Below are 14154 nucleotides of genomic sequence, written 5' to 3'. Positions count from 1 at the left end.
AGGGCATCTAAATTATGTATCTGAAAAACTCCTGCACTACGCCGCGATATTATACAAATTTACACTTGCACGTCGCTCTGTTTTTGGGGAGACATCAATCACACGCACCTATATAAGCAATAATCACGCATTAATATTTCAAATAATCACTTTAAAAAGGAGCAAAGAGAACAGATCCGATGGGTGGCGTAATGAAATGCAAAATACATGAAGAATACAAGGACAGTTGAAAGCCTTTCCCTCTCTGTTTTAATCTATTATTTTTCTCTCAAGTGCCGTTTCTTTGCCCTCGCCGCGTGGATACGTGCTGATGATGCAGAAGTGACCTCACAGGGGTAGGGGTTCGTAACACACACTCCGTCAAACTGCACGTTCAGAAAAGCAATGGCGTAGCTGCCACAGTTTGTTCATCTGCTCCAATGACATCTGGAGGAGGAGTGTAAACCTTGTTGTGGTGTGTTATGAGTGGACCACAGCGAGCAGTCCAGGCCAAAAGGTGGCCAGATTAATTTTATTGACGTTTCCATTTTCACTGCAACGCGATAGCCTAGTGCTCGCGGTGGCCAGAGTGACCCGTGTGTGTTTACAGACCGACGACTCGCTTCATTACCCTACGGCCCCTGAAACCAGACACACACAGACACTCGCTGATAACCAAATCTATATGTACACAAATTAAACGTCTGGAGATCAGTGTGTTTTCAACAGATCTAGATCAGAATAAATCAAACACATCATGCAATTTAATGACGGAGAATGAAATGTACACAAAATTGCTAAAAGGCTCATTTTACACAACATTTACTTTATCCTCTGAGAGAGGATAACGGGGTGTGTTGGGTTCTGTTTTTAGCTGATACCAATAATCTACCCACAAATCAGCCAAAAAACGATAACTCTATCACTAGTGGAAATATGCACACACATACACACACACACATGACAGTGAGTCAAAGAAGTGGAAATAATCAAAAAAATGATTCGACGGGATTAGCGCAGTGAAACAGAGACTGACACAGAGGGAGAGAGAGAGAGAGAAAAGAAAAGAAAAGGAAAGATAAGAAAAGAAAAGAAAGGAAAAGAAAAAAAGAAAAGAAAGGGAAAGAAAAGAAAAGAAAACAAAAGAAAAAAGAAAAGAAAAGAAAAGAAAGGGTAAACTTGCTCATTACATGTGAAGCTGCTAATCTACATGGCCCCGCCGCTCGCTGGTTAGCGCTGCAGCGCCGCAGGGCGAATCGTCCCAAACGCTAATGGCCTCTGACTGTTCCCTGGCAACTCTGCCATTTGAACCTGTGCGGATGTGAACTCCAGCACAAAACATGAGGACGACACGAGGAGAAGAGGAGAGGGGGAAGGGGAAGTATCCCATCATGCACCTCTGAGACGGGGGCAGATGAGGGGGGGGGTGGCTATTAGGAGACGCCCAAAGGCCTCCGGGAGACGAGGTGCTGCAGTCTCGCCCCAGGCACTTTTGGAAAAGCAGTGCCCTTGGAGAAGGAAAAACATGCCCCCTTTCTCTCTCTCTCTTTCTCTCTCGCTCGCTCCATATCGGCCTCTATCTGGCTCAAACATGTCCAGTCTGTAGAGAGAGACAGTGTTTATCCACATTAAACTCGCCCCCACTGACCCGTATAAAGTAGAGAACTGTAAAAAACAGCTGTAATATTCTGCTGTAGTGTTCCTGCCTTCTGATTGGTCAATCCAGTGTTCTAGTGATGTTAAATCATCATATAACATTTCATGAATATATGTGTCTTTTATAATACGGTAACTCTTTGATGGAAGCAACTTGAGGTGGTGTTACATAGTCAATTTTAATTTGTATAGTTTCTTTCACAATAGACACATTTGTTTCAAAGAGGCCCGATGTCTAAAACACCGTACAGTCACTTTGAGCAGTTTAGAGTCTGTAACACCCTGTACTCTCTATAACGTCACCTCAAGTGTCTTATTTAAAGCAAAAACATTATGTAATAATCGCTGAATAAACATAATTACATTAACTTATACCATCGAAACAAATGTTCATGGATTAACTCGGGTAGAAATAGCTGTTTAATGCAACAATTAGAGGTTACCTTATTTTGCAGTGTGGACATAAAAGCCGAACAGCGTTACCGTCGAGAGTTCAGAAGTAGACCGAAGAAGCCGTGTGATTATATAACATGTAATCGTAACAACTGCAACGAGGGAAGAGTAAGAAGCCAAATCAAGTAGGCTGAAGCTTTGTCTTAAAGAGAGGTGCAGTCACAGATTTGTTTGGCTCGGACATTTGTTTCAGGCTAATGGGGCATGAAGGTGGAGGCAGTGCCGTCAGAGTCTGAGCTTTAAGACTCTAATTACTGAGCCGACGTTCCTGCTCCTCTCAGAGCTCGTGTTGGAGAGCAGTGATCCACACCGCTGCGCTCACCCACAAACACAGAGGTCAGCGCGGAGAGCGTCAGCCCTGAACCCTGCGCCTAATGCCACTACTCGCTTTCACTAGTCCTCTCATCCAGAAAAGTAGTCAGTGGGTCAGTGTTTACTTGTGTTAATGACTCCACTCGCGTTTGCAGAATTGTTTGAGACTAGCAGCAGACTAGAAGCAGAACTAATAGACTAGTATAATAGACTAAAAACAACACATCATACACAAGCAGCAGTTCATTTAGTGCTGAATAACCTACACACACACACACATCTGCACAAACACTCTCTTCCCGGACAGCTGCGCCCTCACAGTCGTTCTCGCCGTGTTGTTTTCCTGCTCATGTAATGTGCGGTTGTTTGCACTGAAGAACTAAAGCTTCTCTTTTGCTTGTAAATGAAGTGGAATAAACCGCTTTAATTAGACGTCTGTATGAGGAAGCAGCTTAATAACACACACACACACACACACACACACACACACAATCATGTCGGTGTCATCCCAGGAGTGCCGCAGATTTCCAAATCCTGTGCTGAGAAAATTAGGTTTTACTTTATTTTGATGGTCCCTTTAACACATTCTGTTGACTATAAGTAACATTGCACCTACATGTCTACTAGCTCTCATTAGAGTATTAGTAGAGTATTAGTAGAGTATTAGTAGAGTATTAGTAGAGTATTAGTAGACCGGTAGGGTTTGAATAAGTTGACATGTAGTTGCAACTATACTTATAATCAGTAGAATGTCTGTTTGAGGAGCATCACAATAAAGAGTTAGCAGATATTAAGCAGAGAGTCTACTAATACTCTACTAATACTCTACTGATACTCTACTAATACTCTACTAATACTCTAATGACAGTTAGTTGACATGCAGTTGCAAAGTTACTTATAATCAACAGAATGTTCAAAAGGGACCATCAAAATAAAATGTTACCGAATATTAAAATGAGGAACGAGAGGCATCTAGGAATTTTTTTTTATTGAAAAACTTTTAGCATGAACAAACCGACCTCGTGAAACGACAGGAGAAAATAAAAGGATCTGAAATAAAAGGTTGATAATCACATGCCAATAGTGTTTCAGAAGAGCCAGTATGAAGCGCTTGAGTAATTACACGTGTAATTAACCTGCTACCTGTAACGGCAATTATCTCATTACATCATAAACAGGGCCTTGGAGGGGCCGCGCCTGATCGTAGCGCCGCGTTCCCGCCGCCCCTCGTCTCGTCTCTTCATTAGTCTGCTAATCACTCTGATGAGTTTATGAGACATTAAGTGTTTCCTGCAACTCTGAGCTTCTGGCCCGTGTGAAAGACAATCACAGGGAAACAACATCCCGAGAGACGGTTTAAAGGAAGCCGCACGCGAACCTGTGCTGTAAGGACAACTGATTCGACACTAATGCAAAAACATGTACGGATGCAGGGCGGAAAGACCGGTGCGTTTACTGCCGCTGCGAGCAGGACTGATATTGGCGAGTGTGTGAGGGAGCATCTGCAGTCCAGAAACAATGAGGAAAAAAAAGCAGGTTTGTTGTGAAGGGACTGAAAGTCTAGAGATTTCACACACCCCTAAACACACGCGGCACGGCCCACCGACCCCACGCTCTTCCTGCAGCTTGTCGTCCAAATCAAATTACAATAATTGGCCCCAGAGGTTATTGAGGTGCATCCAAGTCTATTCTCCCTCTCTCCAGTCAGTATCATCACACTTTGAAGCTTGTATTACAATGGAGAGCAAATAATGACTGCGCACATGAGAGCCACAGCACTTTCACACCGCAGTCATTAGAGAGTTAATTACTAAGATAATTACTACAGCAAATTACATCAATTTTCACCAAAACAGGATTTCTATGGCCCGTGAACACGAGCAGAGAGAAAGACAAAGCTGTGCTGGAATAGACTTAATCTCCAGAGAGGGAATCAAGTCAAGTCAAGTCAAGTCACCTTCATTTATACAGCGCTTTTAACAATATAGATTGTTTCAAAGCGGCTTTACAGTGATAATAGGAGATTACAGTAAGAGAGATTGTTTGGGCTTTACAGCAGCTCTAGAATAAAGTTATTGTCCAGCTAAAGTTAGTTTTGATTGATTCACTTCCATTGCAAAGATCATTAGTTATTAACTAAAGGGCCGCTAACCCTTAACGCGCTCTGGCCTGCTCATCAAAGTCCTGCTCTGAAGGCACAGATTCTCCGATTCTACACATCTGCACACGAAACCTGTATTTATGGAGATTCTCCACCCTCAATTGCCCTTCAGACAAACACAGACTCGACAGACACCTTGGAGTTATTACACACGTTATCCTACCAGAGCCGGGCATCAGACGCCGGGCTTACGAGGGCACACCGCGGACACGAGACACGAAGAAGCCGACGAATTAAAGCTTCTACACCAACAAGTCAACCATCAGATCAGGGGCTCTGTTCGGCAGGCCTCTCTCATCAGCCGTCTGCCCTGAACTTTCTCTCACAAATGTCCTGGAGGCACAGAACAAAGCAAGCAGAACTGATTGCTGCGCCGCGGCCCCACTCAGTTCCGCTGCGTTCTGACTCTGTTTGGCTTCCTAATGAGCTCACTAAAAACCCAATTCATCACCCATAGCCCCTTCTCAACCCTACTTGAAATGCAGTTTGGAGGAGTGCTCAAGAGTGGGGCGGGGGTGTGGGTGACGGGGCGGGCCGTGGACGGGCGACAGTTCAGTCCCTTTCACTTTAGGAATGTGTGCCTCTTTCCAGCGGCCCTACAGCAGAGATTTCCACATTAATACCCTTCCTCGTCCCTGGGAAGACTGGAATTTGGTGGGAAGGGAATGTGGCGGAGTGGAGGGGATCTGCACAGATGAAGATACAGTTTAGGAAGGCCGATGTGTGTCTGTGTGTGTGTGTGTGTGAGAGAGAGAGAGAGAGAAAGGGTTGTGCGGGGCATAAAGTCCCTGAGTTCCTCATTACACGCGGTCAGAGCGATTCCTCAGGGCACCTGAGCTGAAAGCAGGAGATTAAACCATTGATGAAGCCTCCGTTTAAAATGCAGCTGTTTTATTCTGCTTTGGTAATTAATTCTTTTTCCGATAGTGTATTGATTAAGCGCAACCCCTGATGAAGTTCAAACTGTGAAGAGCCCCCCCCATGGGCCTCGGCTACCTCATTGCAGAGTCAATGAAAACTTCCTCTGATTCTCTCTCTCGCATGCACACGTGCAGTTTGCACTCATAAATTAGTCAGCGTTCTGTTGGCGCTGTAGCGCTGTCCAGGGCTGGGCATTGCCATCTATTGATACACGTGGAAACTCAATGAATGAATGAATGAGGCATTTATATAGCGCTTTTAAATGCACGACTGTACACCCAAAGCGCTTTACAATCATATCAGGGGATCTCTCCTCAATCACCACTAATACATCCAAGTGACTGGATTGTGATTGAAAACCTGCCCATATTCAGATGCGGTGGAATCAGCAAATGGATCAGCACGAGCATCCTCTGAACGTAGTTCACCATGTAGGGAACACCTCCAGAGTTCACGTGTTCACTTGTTCTTCTCTGCAGCAGCTGTGAGCTCCCATCAGCCCAGCGGCCCCTCTGGGGACCCAACTAGCAGAGAAATCAGATACTGCTTTACAAGAGCGGGAGAAGCTTGCGTCTTATCCAGACACTTCTACCCGCTCCTTTACAAGTCAATAACCGCGGCCCGCTGTCCTTCCCACAGACATTCCCTGTGTTCAAGCACTCTTCCACAAATGTAAAAATAATGAGCAGAACTGCATTAACGGAGAGAGGGAGAGAGTTATGTAAATCAGTCGGTGATGAGTTTCTATTGAGTGTCTCTTGTGTTTTAGGGAAACTCAGAAACCTATTCCATTTGAATAGGGTAAATTCAGGTGAAATTCTTCTCGACGGCAAAAAGTGGCTGAATTCACCTAGTTTATTGTCATTCAGTGGACTCAACAGCTCTGCATTGAAACCATATAGGAAGATGCTCATTCCTAACTAATGTTTCCCAGCAGAAGGTTCGGATTACAGCCACTCTGGCGTCCGTGGAGTTTCTATACGTCGTTGTCTCACATTGCTTGAGTGCTCTATTGGTCTTCATAAAACAAAGACATTTTGGAAAATGGCCGCCTGACGCAGGTGTGGAGTACGAATGTGGCGTCTATACTACATTTTTAAAATAAATTCATCGTCCTTTGCCCCTGAATTAGTCCAAAAACACGTCTCAAATCTAAGAGCAGCCTTGTGTCTGTCTGCTTCTTCAAAGCTGTTATCTGCTTTGCTTTTCGCCCTCTGTGTATTTTTTTCTGTCTCACTCTTTTTTGGCTTTTTATTGATTTTTCAATTTTCTCTTCCTGTAAAACCTCAACAGCAGATGCAGCCGTTCCCCTAAAGCTCCTGAGCGGAGGCAACGACTTCAACCATCAGGAAAATCAAAGGCAGCGAGAAAGGGAGAGAAACAACAGCTTCTCTCTTCACTGTAATGCACGTGTTGCACGCATCGAGGAAAGAGGCGAATTCAGTGGAAGCGGACTGCGCTTTGACCCAGCGACCCCAGCGAGGCGTAAGTGGCCCGACGGAGAACGAGACGAACCGAGACAAGACGGCAAAGATCTCCAGCCAAAGGTCGCTCTAGCCTCCGGAAAGCGGGGGGAACGTGTCTCATTTAGCGCACAACGATGCGCTTGGACGCCGGCCCACCCAACAGCAGGTGCTGTGAACAGTGGCTCCTCATCAGGCCAGCGTAACCTCTCCAGCACCGAGATGCTCTTTACTCATAAAGAAGGAAAACGATCTCATGGGCATCTGAGGAGGAACGCAGACCGCAAGGCCTTTGAGGAAGAAACAAAACCGATCTGACGCGCTTCGGCCGGCTCTGCCTGTCTCCCTCTTGTTCTGTCTCTCTCTCTGTTTCTTAATAGCGCTGGAGTTTGTCCTGCGGGCCGTGTGAGGGCTAAAGGCAGCATTCCCTCACTTCAGAGCGCTTCTGAGGGTCGGCAGGTCGGATTCGCAGATGTCTCCCGCAGACAGTCTGTTGTCTGAGGACCACGGCCCAGCGAGAAACACACAATGCAGGCCTGACCCCGCAACACCGCTAAACACAACATGTTTTTTTGTCTTGTTTGGTTTTGTGCTTTGTCTACTCTTGCGTTTTCCCTCATGACTACTAAAGCTTTTCCACTGGAGGATGTCGAATGCGGAAAATCGGTTGCTATCGCGAGATGCCATTGTTTGGTATTTCATTTCAGACATCTAAACGGTCTCTCCTTAAACTTCCTCCAATTGTTTCAAGAGATTAAGTCATTCTAGGCTGAGGGGACGGGGAAAGATGCTTTCAAGAAGAAAAAGAAGGAAACAGCGGGTAGGAATAACTTCATGAGGATAAGGATGAGTATTGCTGTGCTGCCACAATTAAAACCAAATGGAACCGAGAACAAACCCCATGGGAGCATGCGTCTCAGGAGCGAGAAAGTCAAATTAGCTCCAGTACCTTAATGCGTGCTCCTGGTATTGTTGTGAACAATTCATCAGTGCACAAAGAAAAAGCCTATCTGTCGTCATCCTCTTTCACCAAAACGTGCCTCTGAAATGATCACCTAGGTCAGTTACAGTCCTCAACAATTGGCTGCAAACTCTGGTATGAAACACCCACTCAATTCTTAGTCCTGTCTTACATTTTATTTCGTGTTTCGCAAAGAAATACATTTCAAGATCAGAGGAAATGAAGAGAAGAGGCAGCATTTAACATTCAACAGCCTTTAAACATGGGAAGTGTGTAATTGGAGCTACCTGAACAGACCAGGAGGCAGAGTTTGAACAGCAGCCTCTTTTCCTCATGCTTTTTTAATGGCTTATGTGTGCGTGAGTACAAGCCTCCATTCTGAAATTGATAACATTCTAAATGAATTATCATGATGCATAATGAGCGTTATCTCGGCCTCCTCCCTGAAGCCCGCAGCCCTGCGTGGCACGTTGATTTGTTTTGTTGCACATTAGCCTCCGTTCTTCTAGAGAGCTCACCGCTCCAGGCGTGCAAATAAGAAATTATCCTTGCTGACTAACACTCCTAATACCTCCTTAGGGTAATTAGAAATTATTAGACGGCTGCCTCCAATAACAAGAGCTAATAGCACTAACCGCCGTCTCAAACCCCTCCATCCCAATCTCCTCAAACTGAACGTCAGGATGGTGCGCTCGGCACATGGACAGACGGACCGATGGACTGGTGCTCATCCCCGACACGCTCCCCCATGCTTGACGACTCATTATGCCACACGAGGGAGCGGAAATCAGACTATAAAATGAGCTTATCTGCAATAATGCCCAAAAAGATTTGCATAAATACGTTAGCGGTGCTTGGGAAGGCAGCATCTCTTTCTCATCTGCCCACTCATTCGAGAGATACCTGTAGGGCATCGGCGCTGTGAGAGACCACACCGCCAAACGCTAGCCCTTCCCGAGCATTCTGGGTGTTTGGAGGGAGGAGGAGGGAGGGATTAGGCAGTACAGGCCCGTCTGACGAACGGGGACGGATACTGCAGGAGACCAGGTTAACGTCGAAATAAGCACACCTTCAATAGACCCAAAATATTCCCGCAGGAGTGCTTCTCCACAATGAGAATTAACAAAAATGTGGTATTCTAATATTCGTCTATCGTTGTTTTGTTCCTGCTGTCCCATCAGAAACAGACCTGAGACTCACTTTTGGGTCACGACCCACGGGTTGAGAAGCCCTGCTTTCGACAGCGCTGGCCTCAGTAACCCCTAACCAGCACAGAAACAAGGCTCAGACTCTCCTGAGAGCAGAACCGCTCATGCCATCCGGGGAAAACTAGTGTGATGGGATTATCACCTCTTAAGGGTGACTTCTTGGCTGACCCCCTCAGGCACAGCGTGCTAAAACAAGAGCCCAAAAAACACTCAGCGCAGCAGCGGTTAAAGGGCCAGCGCAGTGCAAATCAAGCCGCTAGAATGGAGCAGGCATGTAAGGTATTCCCTTGAGTTCATTCGTCTCACTGAGGTTTGCTGCTCTTCATGGTCACCAGACCAGTGCTGCTCAGAGATGATACAGATGCAGGGTTCGTACAGATAAAATTAAAGGATTTTCAAGCACTACTTTTTTTTTGGCTTTCATTCTCACTTATCAAACAATATCTTTATTATCTTTCAAATTCTAAAAAGAATTTTCAAAGCATAAATGGTACAAATAAAGTGCAGCACATGCAATGAATGTGGTAACTTTAACTATACTATGACAAAGATCTCACTTTCCTCTTTTAAACTGATTTTTCCCTCCATTAATATATAATTGACCTGATGAATGAAAGCTGTATCATATACTTGGATATTTATATGAGCAATATCATGCGAATATAGCACAGAAACTATTAAAGATTTGATCAATATTTCTATTGCAAATAATCACAGATCTACCTCAGTTAAATGCATGAGATATGCACAGTCTGTCTAGTTGTGGGTCAGTACTGAGTTTAGAAAGAGCTCATCTAGAGAGCCAGCAAACCTCATTAAACACAATTACATAAACACACACAAATATGTGCAAGAAACACAGTGAGGGTCCTAGTGTAGTTCTGTCTGTGTGTGCCTGATATTTTACATTTTTGTCTTTCCGTGTCTTTCTGGCAAAAACTTTAACTTTAGAGAAGAGAATAAAGTCTGATATCACAGTCGGTCCAGACCTGCCACAACAACTCAACGCGTATGTGTGTGTGTGTGTGTGTGTGTGTGTGGAAGGTCTCAGTGCCTGAGGGCCACAACTGATATTTTGTTTCCCCCCACCCAAAAAAAAGAAATAGTGCTGTGTAAAAGGGCAGCTTCAGCCCGCTGAACTGATGTTGAACAGAAAGACTGTGTTTGACCAGATGACACTGAACACACTCATGTATGTAAAGATATATGATGGACTGACAGCTTCATTAACTCATTAACACTGGACAGACACGCTGCTGTCGACTGTTAGCAGTGATTTCACACAGACTGAACTGATACTAAGTCAAGTCCAATTTACTTTCACAATACACATAACTTCAGAGCAGCTTTACAGAAAACCACACTGTTATGTCTATAATGCATTACCATAGAGCTGAGTGATTAGACATGTGTAACGGTGATACGAGATATAGTATTTATAGTGTTGTCTAACACATATATCAGTGTCATATACGTATTATTGATATACTATTAGTAGACTTAATTTAATCTTTATATATTTTCATTTGAGTTAGTTTTAGTAAGTTTGTTGTGCCTTTGTCATGTGATTAGTTTTTACACTTCTATATAGTTTTAGTAATTTTAGTCTTAGTTACAGCATTTAAACAAATTTTTTTATATTTTATATTATTTCAGTTAATGTTTATTTTGAAGTTATGTGTTTTTTTTATAGTTCCAGTCTTAGTTTAGGTTACCAATAACCCTGTGCTGTAATGACTCGTCTGAGAGTTTGAATATTTAAATATTGGTTGTTTTTGTTACTAAAAGACTGATGCACAGATCAGACTGATGCATCACAATAAAACATTTCACAATAAATTTGTTTTAAATGTTACTGTGTGTCTCTCTCTCTCTCTCTCTCTCTCTCTCTCTCTCTCACACAGATTTTCCAGCCTAAAAACTTTCTTTTAGGAACTCACGCTTGTCCTGTCTTGCGGGTGTTGAGAGTGAACAAACGCTTCAAGCGTGAACATAATTGCAAGAATGTGAGAAATGAGGCGTCTGTTCTGCCGGCTGGGGTGAAAGGTCACTGCGCTCTGCAGGACGACTGCATTACTGCACCAGAGAACCTCACTCTCTCTCTCTGTGTCCTGTCTCACTCTCTGTCCTGTCTCTCACTCACAACTGCATTACTGCACCAGAGAACCATGTCTCTGCCCCCCCATAGCTGCTGTCCTGTCTTACTTTCTCTCATATATTATTCTGTACTGTCTCAGTTCAATCTGACATGTCTCACTCTCTGTCTCGTCTCACTCTCTTTGTCCCGTCTCACTCTCTGTCATGTCTCACTCTCTGTCCTGTCTCACTCTCTCTGGCCCGTCTCACTCTCTCTGTCATGTCTCACTTTCTCTGGCCCATCTCACTCTCTGTTCCGTTTTACTCTCTTTGTCCCGTCTCACTCTCTGTCATGTCTCACTCGATCTGTCCCGTCTCACTCTCTCTGTCATGTCTCACTCTCTCTGGCCCATCTCACTCTCTGTTCCGTTTTACTCTCTGTCCCGTCTCACTCTCTGTCCCGTCTCACTCTCTGTTCCGTTTTACTCTCTTTGTCCCGTCTCACTCTCTGTCCCGTCTCACTCTCTGTCCCGTCTCACTCTCTGTTCCGTTTCACTCTCTGTCCTGTCTCACTCTCTGTCCCATCTTACTCTCTGTCCCGTCTCACTCTCTGTTCCGTCTCACTCTCTGTCTCATTCTCTGTCCTGTCTCACTCTCTATCTCACTCTCTCTGACCCGTCTCACTCTCTGTCATGTCTCACTCTCTGTCCCGTCTTTCTCTCTCTGTCCTGTCTCACTCTCTGTCTCACTCTCTGCCCTGTCTCACTCTCTCTATCCCGTTTCACTCTTTGTCCCGTCTCACTCTCTGACTCACTCTCTATCCCATCTTACTCTCTCTGTCCCGTCTCACTCTCTCTTTCCCATCTCACTCTCTGTCCTGTCTCACTCTCTGTCCTGTCTCTCTCTTTGTCCCGTCCCACTCTCTCTGTCCTGTCTCTCTCTCTGTCCTGTCTCACTCTCTGTCCTGTCTCTCTGTCCTGTCTCACTCTCTGTCCTGTCTCTCTCTCTCCTCTCCTGTGTTTGGTTTGGGCCGGAGCTTGACCGGATCACTTCAAGGCAGTTCTGTGCCGTACCGTAAGTGTGTGAGCCCGTATCGACCAGCCGTTACTGGATCCAGTGTGAGAGAGAGTCAATAACTGCAGTGAGGAGAACAGCTCACTGGTACTTATAACTTCAGAATGATCAATAACACTCTCTTCTCTCTCTCCTCTGCTTCATTATAAACAGATGCTCAATGCATGACGTTTCTAGCCTTTCATCAGTTCTCAGGCACATATTTGGATACTTTTTAAATAATTTTTTGGATATAAATGGATATAAATAGTCTATATACAGTCGCTCAGAAGCTACAAACACACTAAATAGCTGCATTGTCAATGACAAACGATAGAGAGCAATCTAAACCGCTGATAGAACACACACATTACATGATTGCTGAAATATTATCAGAGGAGTTGATTCTCAGGTCAGTACACTGATTTATCAGAAATATTTTACTCATGTCCCAGTAAAAAAGGTCTAGTGGCGCCCTAGATGATACATTATATTATAAAAAAAAAATGTTATTACATTATTCAGTATTTATTACAGACTAAAATGTATGAGATTGTACATGATTGTACATGAGATGTAGCCTGGGTTCCCCCATGCTGCCTTGCGCGCAGCGCGATTTTATTCACACTGCTAGGCAGCCTGGATTCCATGGACCAGATTTTTGCCTCAGAGAGGGGACCAATCACAGAACGGGGAGGGAGCAGCAAGACGATGATGACGTCTATGCGACACACAACGAAGCAGTTTGTCTATATCTATACATACCTTCTACCCTCATGTTTGTCTTAAACAAACGGCAATAGTCGCTGAACGCCATCGTGTACACATAAATCTCTGACCCATCGTCTTCTTCCTAGTCGAATTTCTGTCGCTCTACATACGTCATCTGGTATAATTGCAACGATTGGCTATGAGCTACGTACAGGCGCATTTGATAGACATTCGTAGCACCCAATAAACGGCTCTGGGCATTCGTAAACCACCCCTCAAATACGAGAAAATGAACATGTGGCTCAATGAGACTAGGTCTGACGTTAGCCAGGCTACATGAGATGTATGTTTGAGCTCTTTTAACTGCAAGCAATTTGCACTGATATATCAGTCAAGTGCCATTGTTTTGTCTCAAGATTCACACCAGCAATGTTTTTTTCTAATGCATGTTTATAAAAGCTACTTAAATGTCCTAATTTAAGTAGACTCTCTCTGTCCCGTCTCACTCTCTGTCTCACTCTCTCTGTCCTGTCTCAATCCGTCACCATCTGTCTCACTCTTTGTCCCGTCTCACTCTCTGTCTCGTCTCACTCTCTGTCCTGTCTCTCTCGGTCCCGTCTCACTCTGTCTCACTCTCTGTCCTGTCTCTCTCTGTCCCGTCTCACTCTGTCTCACTCTCTGTCCTGTCTCACTCTCTATCCCCTCTCACTCTCTGTCTCACTCTCTGTCCAATCTCACTCTGTGTCCCATCTCAATCTCTGTCTCACTCTCTGTCCCGTCTCACTCTATCTCTGTCCCGTCTCACTCTCTTTCCCGTCTCACTCTCTCTGTCTAAATGTCAAAATTGAACTAAGGCCTACTCCTGGCTTAATCTAAACCCTGTCTGTGAATCTAAACCCTGTCTCTGTCCCACTCTCTGTCTCACTCTCTCTGTCCTGTCTCTCTCTCTGTCTCACTCTCTCTGTCTCACTCTCTCTGTCCTGTCTCACTCTCTGTCTCACTCTCTCACTCTCTCTGTCCTGTCTCTCTCTCTGTCTCACTCTCTCTGTCCTGTCTCACTCTCTGTCTCACTCTCTCTGTCCTGTCTCACTCTGTCTCACTCTCTCTGTCCTGTCTCTCTCTCTGTCTCACTCTCTGTCCTGTCTCACTCTCTGTCCTGTCTCACTCTCTATCCCGTCTCACTCTCTGTCCCGTCTCACT

General features: G+C 44.8%; 1 protein-coding gene across 4 annotated transcripts in view; it reads right to left on the bottom strand.

Moving 5' to 3' along the window:
• Positions 1–14154, bottom strand: part of meis2a (Meis homeobox 2a) — a 71975-nt gene that overhangs the window by 47439 nt on the left and 10382 nt on the right. The gene's annotated exons all lie outside the window — the stretch shown is intronic.

The sequence above is a fragment of the Rutilus rutilus genome, assembly GCF_951802725.1.
Source record: "Rutilus rutilus genome assembly, chromosome: 21".
Lineage (NCBI taxonomy): Eukaryota > Metazoa > Chordata > Actinopteri > Cypriniformes > Leuciscidae > Rutilus > Rutilus rutilus.
The sequence above is the reverse complement of the archived record's forward strand: the minus strand, read 5'-3'. Positions and strand labels throughout refer to the sequence as shown.